General features: G+C 39.6%; 1 long non-coding RNA gene across 1 annotated transcript; it reads right to left on the bottom strand.

Moving 5' to 3' along the window:
* Positions 1-7426: 7426 nt before the first annotated feature.
* On the bottom strand, positions 7427-10528 carry LOC139744218 (uncharacterized). The gene is made up of 3 exons (XR_011711816.1): positions 10434-10528; positions 8605-8720; positions 7427-7545 (listed from the first exon to the last, which is right to left on the bottom strand). It is a non-coding gene; the product is annotated as an uncharacterized lncRNA (long non-coding RNA).
* Positions 10529-10640: the final 112 nt, after the last annotated feature.

The following is a 10640-nucleotide window of genomic DNA, read 5'->3' as shown; positions in this document are numbered from 1 at the left end:
TCTCTCTCAATGCAAGCTATCCCCGCCACAAAAGCGCGCGCAGCATATCTTTTCGTTACTCCTGTATATGATTTGAATAATAGTCCTCTTTTTGATTAACCTCTGCCCTGTTTCCAAGTATCTCTTAGGACGACCACCTTCCTCGGACATTTCCATGTGTTGTAGGACCCTACATTTGGACCCTATACTCACTGACTAACCTGATGGCTTCATCAAAGTAGTCGTCAACTATCTTCCCAACTCCTTCATAAACACTGTTTTAAGTGTTTTCTTTACGGGGTCTGTGGCTAACTGGAAGAAGAAGAAAAAAAAAAACCTCTACCATTTCAACTACCAACAGTTCTCTGTCTTCCTCAAAAAGCTCCTTCCAGTGATAGATCTGCTGTTGCTGTCCAAAATTATATGGTTAAGATGTTCTTTCGAAGCTACTTCTTCTCGTTGATATTGTGCATTTGTGGGGTACTTTCAAATCGCTTAATTTCATCTATTCCGCAAGGCCCAATCGGAACGCCAGCTGCTGCATGCAGCATACGAACATAAACCTCTTGTTTACCATATAACTCAGCCTTATGGAGTTCTAGTTTGGATCTCTCTCAATGCGAGCTATCCCCGCCACAAAAGCGCGCGCAGCATATCTTTTCGTTACTCCTGTATATGATTTGAATAATAGTCCTCTTTTTGATCAACCTCTGCCCTGCTTCCAAGTATCTCTTGGCACGACCACCTTCCTCGGACATTTCCATGTGTAGTAGGACCCTACATCTGGACCCTATACTCACTGACTAACCTGATGGCTTCATCGAAGTAGTCATCAACTATCTCATCCCAACTCCTCCACTAACATTGTTTTTTTTAGTGTTTTCTGTACGGGGTCTGTGCCTAACTAGAAGTGAAAAAAACTCTACCATATCAACTACCTACAGTTCTCTGTCTTCCTCAAAAAGCTCCTCCCAGTGATAGATCTGGCGTAGTTGTCCTATCAGATCAGCCTCACTGACTAACCTGATGGCTTCATCAAAGTAGTCGTCAATTATCTCATCCCAACTCCTTCATAAACACTGTTTTAAGTGTTTTCTTTACGGGGTCTGTGGCTAACTGGAGGTGAAAAAAAAACCTCTACCATTTCAACTACCAATAGTACTCTGTCTTCCTCAAAAAGCTCCTCCCAGTGATAGATTTGCTGTAACTGTCCATATTATATGGTTAAGATATTCTTTCGAAGCTACTACTTCTCGATGATATTGTGCATTTGTGGGGTACTTTCAAATCGCTTGATTTTTATCTATGCTGCAAGGCCCAATCGGAACGCCAGCTGCTGCATGCAGCTTACGAGCATAAACCTCTTGTTTACCATATAACTCATCTTTATGGAGTTCTAGTTTGGATCTTTCTCTACGCGAGCTATCCCCATCACTATAGCGCGCGCGGCATATCTTTTCGTTACTCCTGTCTATGATTTGAATAATAGTCCTCTTTTTGATCAACCTCTGCCCTGTTTCCAAGTATCTCCTAGCACAACCACCTCCCTCGGACATTTCCATGAGTAGTAGGACCCTACATTTAGACCCTACTCACTGACTAACCTGATGGCTTCATCGAAGTAGTCATCAACTATTTTATCCCAACGCCTTCATAAACACTGTGTTTTAGTGTTTTCTATATGGGGTCTGTGGCTAACTGGAAGTGAAAAAACAACCATATCAACTTCCTACAGTTCTCTGTCTTCCTCAAAAAGCTCATCCCAGTGATAGATCTGTCGTAGTTGTTTTATCAGATCAGCCTTAATGACTGACCTGATGGCTTCATCGAAGTAGTCATCAACTATCTCATCCCAATTCCTTCATAAACACTGTTTTAAGTGTTTTCTGTATGGGGTCTAGGCCTAACTGAAAGTGGAAAATCTCCACCATTTCAACCACCAACAGTTCTCTATCTTCATCAGAAGGCTCCTCCCAGTGATAGATCTGGCGTAGTTGTCCTATCAGATCAGCCTTACTGACTTCCCTGATGGCTTCATCGAACTTGTCGTCAACCATCTCATCCCAACTCCTCCATTAAAACTCTATTCGGTCTCTCTGTCCTGGCCTGTCGTGCTGACAACAGTAGCAGCGAAAACGTACTATCTCGTTTATCTTTCTCGCTACCACCGTTCCGACTACAACCATTGATGACGCTGAAAGACTCACAGTCTTCTTCTTCTCCTCCTCCTCCTCCCCAGTTTTGTTCCGGTCCCGTCCTTCTCCCTCTTTTCATCTTTTCTTTTTTTGGTTGTGTGTGTGTGCTTTCTGTAAGGGGTCTGTGGCTTACCGGACATGAAAAAAAATTCTACCATTTCAACTACCTGCAATTCTCTGACTTCCTCAAAAAGCTCCTCCCAGTGATAAATCTGGCGTAGTTGATCTATCAGATCAGCTTCCTTGACTGACCTGATGGCTTCATAGAAGTAGTCATCAACTATCTCATCCCAACTCCTTCATAAACACTGTTTTAAGTGTTTTCTTTACGGGGTCTGTGGCTAACTGGAAGAAGAAAAAAAAAAAAACCTCTACCATTTCAACTACCAACAGTTCTCTGTCTTCCTCAAAAAGCTCCTTCCAGTGATAGATCTGCTGTTGCTGTCCAAATTATATGGTTAAGATGTTCTTTCGAAGCTACTACTTCTCGTTGATATTGTGCATTTGTGGGGTACTTTCAAATCGCTTAATTTCATCTATTCCGCAAGGCCCAATCGGAACGCCAGCTGCTGCATGCAGCATACGAACATAAACCTCTTGTTTACCATATAACTCAGCCTTATGGAGTTCTAGTTTGGATCTCTCTCAATGCGAGCTATCCCCGCCACAAAAGCGCGCGCAGCATATCTTTTCGTTACTCCTGTATATGATTTGAATAATAGTCCTCTTTTTGATCAACCTCTGCCCTGCTTCCAAGTATCTCTTGGCACGACCACCTTCCTCGGACATTTCCATGTGTAGTAGGACCCTACATTTGGACCCTATACTCACTGACTAACCTGATGGCTTCATCAAAGTAGTCGTCAACTATCTTCCCAACTCCTTCAGAAACACTGTGTTTTAGTGTTTTCTGTACGGGGTCTGTGACTAACTGGAAGTGAAAAAAGCTACCATTTCAACTTCCTACAGTTCTCTGTCTTCCTCAAAAAGCTCATCCCTGTGATAGATCTGTCGTAGTTGTTCTATCAGATCAGCCTTAATGACTGACTTGATGGTTAGTCATCAACTATCTCATCCCAATTCCTTCATAAAAACTGTTTTAAGTGTTTTCTGTATGGGGTCTCTGCCTAACTGAAAGTGGAAAATCTCCACCATTTCAACCACCAACAGTTCTCTATCTCCCTCAGAAAGCTCCTCCCAGTGATAGATCTGGCGTAGTTGTCCTATCAGATCAGCCTTACTGACTTCCCTGATGGCTTCATCGAACTTGTCGTCAACAATTTCATCCCAACTCCTCCATAAACACTCTCTTCGGTCTCTCTGTCCTGGCCTGTCGTGCTGACAACCGTAGCAGCGAAAACGTACCATCTCGTTTATCTTTCTCGCTACTACCGTTCCGACTACAACTATTGATGACGCTGAAAGACTAACAGTCTTCTTCTTCTTCTTCTCCTCCTCCTCCCCAGTTTTGTTCCGGTCTCGTCCTCCTCCCTCTTTTCCTCTTTTTTTGGTTGTGTGTGTGTGCTTTCTGTAAGGGGTCCGTGGCTTGCTGGACATGAAAAAAAATTCTACCATTTCAACTACCTGCAATTCTCTGACTTCCTCAAAAAGCTCCTCCCAGTGATAAATCTGGCGTAGTTGATCTATCAGATCAGTTTCCTTGACTGACCTGATGGCTTCATAGAAGTAGTCATCAACTATGTCATCCAAAATCCTCCATAAAAATAGTGTTTTCTGTACGGGGTCTGTGGCTAATCGGGAGTGAAAAAAACCCTCTACCATTTCAACTACCAATAGTTCTCTGTCTTCCTCAAAAGGCTCCTCCCAGTGATAGATCTGCTGTAGCTGTCCTATCAGATTAGCCTCACATCAACATTTAATACATATTCAATCCAGTTTACAAACCATCAAACTGCAAATATGTACACACAAATCTTTACAATATAATACCAGGTACGCAATTAACATTCGTTTCGCGTTCGATTTCTTTTCCCCCCTTCCCTTCCCTTCCCTTTCCCTCCTCTTTCACCTTTCAACCTTTACCACCTCTTTAGCTTTGTTTTGATACACGCTTTAACGGAGTTCTTTGGCAAGTCCAAGTAGAAAAACTCCGTGGCTTCAGCCACGCAAGCTTCCCTCTCTTCTTCGAACATTTGTGCAATATGTTATATACACTGTTAGAAAAAAATCAACAAGGTTGTTTAAAATTTTAAACAACCACAAGTTAACCGGTGAATCGCTCAACTGTTGTTTAAAAATTAAACAACACGTAGTTGTTTAAACTTTTAACCCTTTGTTGTTTAAAAATTCTAAACAACTGTTGTTTAAAAGAAGTTTAAACAACTGGGTTGTTTAAAAAAGTTGTTTAAAAATTTAAACAACTGTTGTTTAAAAGTCATTTTATACAACTGGGTTGTTTAAAAAAGTTGTTTAAAAGTCTAAACAACTGTGGTTTAAATGTAATTTTATACAACTGAGTTGTTTAAAAAAAGTTGTTTAAAACTCTAAACAACTGTTGTTTAAAAGTCATTTTATACAACCGGGTTGTTTAAAAGTAATTTTATACAACTGGGTTGTTTAAAGCAAATATTAAATATTCATGTTTAGAATTTAAACAGTTCTTAATCCCATATTACTGTACAACTCACTTGTATATAAGCTCAATAACACAAATGTTGATTTTTTTGGCCAATTATATATTTCAGCACATTTTCACTGTCTATATCACTGACATCGTACATTTGTATCATTAGAAAACCTTCAATCGGTCAATATGTCCATCGATGTGCAAACTTATTACAAATAACAAATTGAGCCAATCAAGAATTGTCTCATCCATTTTCAGAATATATACAGAGTAACAATTCTTCTTATACGGTTAACCTTTGATAAGTCGAAGTTCTCGAGAACCGAGAAAAATGTGTCGACTTGCGTCGATTTAGTAAAAATATGCAGTTTGACTGCAGAGGAAAAATCACAAGCTTTTGTTATGCTTGAGTTAAGTGATTTCCCAGCTGAATTGACCTCGACTCATCTAAAGATTAGTGTATTGTCAAATGTACATTTTGATTCCACTTACATACAAATGGGGCACTTAACGCCGTAAAAATCACATTTCACAATATTTCAACTAAACTGCAATGGCAAATTGAATTTGAAACATGCAATAATTAAAGAATTAATTATTATGCATAACATGGATGTGTTCAGCTTGAGATTATCTATACCTGTGCCACATTGAATATTTTGTTGCTTCATTTCTCATATTGTGTGGGTGCATGGGGACCATCAGTTGCCCTCAGATGGGACCAAAAGGGCTAACTGAATGAACAGTACACAGACAATGTAATTTTTCAGAATGCTTTTACAGTCCAATGCACACCTTACAGACACATTATCCAGTTTTATAGTGATCATACCCTGACAAGACAAGATAAATCTTGAATGAGTCTTATTTCCTGGAATAATTATCTGATTTTCTTAGAACCACTGACTTTGTTCTTGAAGTGTTTGTCACTATTACATGCGCTTGGAAATCTCATAAGCGAAGCACAAGGGAATGACCCGCTAAGGATTTGCTTTTCTGTCCCAATACTGTACTTTGTTGCCCCACTAAGAAAATATTACTGAAGGTATTGCACTACTGTACACAGCTTCTTTATTAACTAGATCATTTTTAACAATGTTCAATTTGATGTAACAACATTTTGAATCATTTCAGTTGCAATGCTTTTGGGGAACATCTGCAATAAGTCAGGGGTTATTAGATTATATTTCCTTGACAGTACAATGATGACTGTAAATATACTGCAGATGGAGAAACCATTCACATTAAGAAATAAGTTTTATCTCTTGTGAAAATTCTACTCCATACCTATATTCAGCATATCTGAACAGACCAAATAACATATACAGTACATTGCAATTATAATGAAATTTACTCCTGTTTACTGGTGTAATTTGAGAAGTCATACCTGCTACCAACACATACAGGTTTTTTTTTTCATAACTGGGATGTGCCAAGTACAGCACATCTGTCCAGCAAAGATCATCTCTGTCATTCCTGTGATAGAGATGGCAGTAATGAAGATTACTCTATATACAATGAAATAAATTCATAATGGAAATATACATTCTACGAAACAGTTCATCTTGAATTTTATGAAGGCCACATTCAGTACAGAGTGTCACCTCCATTATGCTCAACAGATATGAGGTTTTAATTTCACAATTGCTATATTTCTGAAAATTGACTGTCATGCTTCAGTATAAACCTGTGAAGATCTTGCCCAATATTTCATTAAGTCACTACTATGCAAAATACCCTTTTTAATTCATTTCTAGCCCATCTTTATCACAAGTTTTCAAGGGCCAACATTACCCACTAATAGAACAATCTTCTCATGACCTTTGATCTTTCCATGTGACATGTATCCATTACTTATTGAGTTATAAACAAATAAAACATAGATACCAAACCTTTGCTTTGACGAATGACCTAAATGTCAACTTTGTCAATTAAACTTCTGATGACCATGAAAATCTCATTCTACGCATCTAATCTTCCTGATTTGAAGAGTTCAGGTATGTCCTGGGCCCCATTTCATAAAAGATGTTAGGATGGCAACTCTTGCTGGAATGGCAACTTCCAATAGCAACAGCCAATCAGGAAGCTGGATTCTTGTCGTTACCATGACAATTGCCATTCCAGCAAGAGTTGACATCGTATCAACCTTTTATGAAATGGGGCCCTGATCTCTCTCACAGAATTGGACGTCACTTTACCAGGCATTTTGTACACAACTGTCTCCAAGAACTGCCAGGCAGCAAAACATTGAGCCTGGTACTCTACATCTAGGACATAATGCACTTTGAATGCACAGTCCACAGCCTTTGTCAGAGTTGGAAACAAGAATCCCTGTCTCTCTACAATAGGGAGTTTTCGCAAGCACAACGCGGCCGGGAGTTGAGCGTGTCGTGTGCGAAATTTGCTTCTGCACATGATCAAATCTGAGGAACGTCCCGTCCGGGGGAAAACGAGTACGGTACCTTGGCCAAAATAGCTTTCGGTCCCAATGCTGGGCAGGAGTGAGCCAGCCAGTCAGCCAACCAATCAGCGATCTTGTCCCCACGCCTCCGTCTTATACAGGAAAGCGAAACTGCATAGATATGGGGACGGGAGTCAGAGTACGGGGACTGTCACAAGTGATCGCGTCCTCGTATTCTCGGTCTTCGTGTCGTGTAGCGAAAACTTCCTAATGACAAAGGTTTGCAGTGGCTTCTTCCAGGATCCTCCCATCAGCAAGATGAAGGGCTGTGGTCTCTGCTTCCTGTCAATTTGTCCAATGTAGAAAGCCAGGTCTGTGCCCTCCTGTAAAATGAAAATAAATGGAAGTGGAAAAGAAACATGCATATACATCTTGATAAAATCTTGAAATAATCTATGCAGAAGTGTTGGGTTGAGGCATTGGTATAATGAAGTCCATCAGAACAGATATATTTCCCACACCTCTCCAGTGTTCAAGGTAGAGTTCATATTAAAGTGCCTGGCCAAATTCTGCAACATTTCATTTGCAAACATATACCCTAAATTAGGTATTTTATGTAGTATATAACATCCATGTATTACATTTTCTATTCTTGCAAGGGCTAACCATGACCTGGCTGAATGAATTGTCAACTGTGTGGCCTATGGGAACTTCTGAAAGGCAATTAATTTTATTGCTGGCAAGCCCAGGCAAAAAGTATTATCAAACAAAAACTACTTCTGAATTGCATTTCATTATTTTGGGTAAGTTACTCTTTCCAATACTAGTAGTATATCAATTTTGTCCACTTACATTGTAGGAACATTAAGGAGTATGCGAGGTCTTTTTTCTTTTTGGTATGAGGGGGGGGGGGGGGGGAGACACCCTGTATCACATTGGATGTATATGAGTGGTATGTGGTATATTTCCAGCATCTTGCTGAATATAATGATACCATAGGTCAAGTGCAATATTTATTAATGAATGGAATATTCCTTATTGGCGACATTTGGGACCAATTTTGCATTTCATGCGAATTTTTTCCCCTTTTTATCAAAATGAAAAGGACATATTGATATTGGACAAGTGTGTGATTGAGCAGTCAGGCACAAAATAAAGTAAATATGTATGTTGACTATGTAATATAAGATTTTTTTTTCATTAAAAAAAATTGTGATTCACAGCATACATTAGCAACATACTAAATTTGCATAAATATGTAGAATCCATGGACTAAACTAACAAATGAAACAGCATAAACTGGGAATTTCTGTAACTATGGACCAAGGCTTGATGATTTCTATATTTTGTATTGCAATGTCAAAGTCCATCTCATCATTTTAATAAGAGGGCAACACATCACTTGTTTTAGAAGATTAGCCTCCGAACAGTTAGGTACTTACAGGTTGAAAGTCGTAGAATAACTCCGACTCCTGAAAGGAGCACTTGCCCCACACCCTCGCAGTCCAGCCTCGGCAAACTAGCGGCAGCATGCTGAATGCAAGCGTCTCTTTTTCCTCTGTGGAGCAAAATGTATGACACAGGGGGAGTATTTTGAATGATAAGTACAAATATACCCTTTAAAAATATTAACACAATCAAGGCTGATAAAGAGAAATGCTGACAAGTATCAGCTCATATTCAGATGCTAGCTTATGTACTTATATTGTACTTGATTGCAACCAGGATTACTAACTGTGTGGGGGGGGGGGGGGGCTGTTTTAAAGTTGTTTGGAGGGTATTGTAGAAAATACTACACATTTTGAATGAGGGACTGATTCTGGCAACGGCATTTACTACCAAGACGGGCAAGTAATTGTGGATGAGTAGAGCCAAACTTGTAAGGCCAAGCATTAGAATTATAATGCTGTAATAATCATCATGCTATTCTACAAAGCAGCAATCAGAGTTACCATGAACTTGGATGAAAGAAAGTTGAATGGTGTTGACAGCCAGTGCCTTAATAAGAATAATCTTGCACTACTGTTAAGTGCTTAACAAAGACTATTGCAATATGAATGACATTTGGGCTTTTGCAGGAGGTTCATGTCATATTCTGGCATTGCATAAAGCAAGATCAGTTAATATGCATATATCTTAATTAGATTAGCAAGAGCAAGGGATGTTCAAGGTCCAGTGATTTTTATTCCAAGTAGTAGGAAAAAGAATGCAAAAAACTTTAATAGTTCATAAAAGACTTCTCTGTTAATGTTATCCTATAATGACAAAAGCTTGATTATCATGTGAGTTGATCAGGCAGTGGAGAAGAAAAGGGGAATGGTAGATGAAGGAGGCAAGGACAAACCGTCCAGAAGTTTCAGTGTACATGAACTGTGTGGCCGTGGGGTGCTATAATGTGAGAGAGGGGCAGGAGACAGCCTCTCCCAAATAATTGTCCAAGCTGTAGTTACAGTCATTATAGCTGCACTACCGCATGTGATACAAGGAGCGAAAGAAGCTTGTATGAGCACAATTAAAGATGTTCTGAATCCACATGTCATCTCTTGAGGATTCAGTTCCAGCACGACGAGGACAAACATGAGCTAAGGAGGGACAATCTCTGCCTGACTGGCCTGCCAGAGGGAACTGAGGAGACAGAGGAAGAGCTTACTGAGGGCGAGTCAAATGTTGCCAAGGAAGTTGGCTTAGACATTTGGAAAGAGGACATCTCATCTTCATGATCTTGTCATCATCTTGGGGGAAAGGCAAGAAGGAAAGAGCAGGCAGATCAAAGTCCACTTTATTGCAAACAAAAGGAACAAACTGTATTCTGGGCATTCTAGTCTGAAAGGAAAAGAGAACATGAAAAGTGTGTACATCAATGAAGATCTAAAGGCATGCAATGTGTCACTTGATCAGTGCATGATAAATGCCAAGGAAGCTCATGATGTCGAATCGGCAACAAAACCAAATACGGGAACATGACATGCAAGTTGAATGATGGACAAAGCAGAGTCATCAAGAGCCCGGATGATCTCTTTGATATTGGCTTTGAAATTACAGATCCACTTCAGTTTTTGCAGGTTTTTGCGAAAGTCTTAGAAATTAATTAAAAAGCATTGAATGAATTTCTCGGTCTAACAATTTTTTTTTTTTATAGTCATGTACATACTGTAAGTATTTTGTTAATGTTGTTAATAGATTCACCTCAACTCAAATGCAAAAAAGGAAAGGGTGGTACTGGGGCTGTAGATTAGAATCTCTACACAGAGCAATACTATTTAAAATGTACCTTGGGAAAGGCCATCGGTGTCACCCGTGTGACGAATAAGCAGCGTTTGCTACGATGGACATCTTGATTCCCCATACTAGAGTACTTTGTCAGCATACATGGCCATGTTGCAAACATCCTGTCTTCAGCCATGATCTCCTGGCTGAAGTCTTGCTTGATCTGTACAAATTAGGGAACAAGATTGCATTTGTAATCATATTAAGGGTG

This window comes from Diadema antillarum, unplaced genomic scaffold (genome assembly GCF_040938485.1).
Source record: "Diadema antillarum isolate AM-2024a unplaced genomic scaffold, OU_Dant_1.0 scf00000035, whole genome shotgun sequence".
Classification (NCBI taxonomy): domain Eukaryota; kingdom Metazoa; phylum Echinodermata; class Echinoidea; order Diadematoida; family Diadematidae; genus Diadema; species Diadema antillarum.
This window is presented reverse-complemented; position numbering and strand designations above follow the sequence as displayed.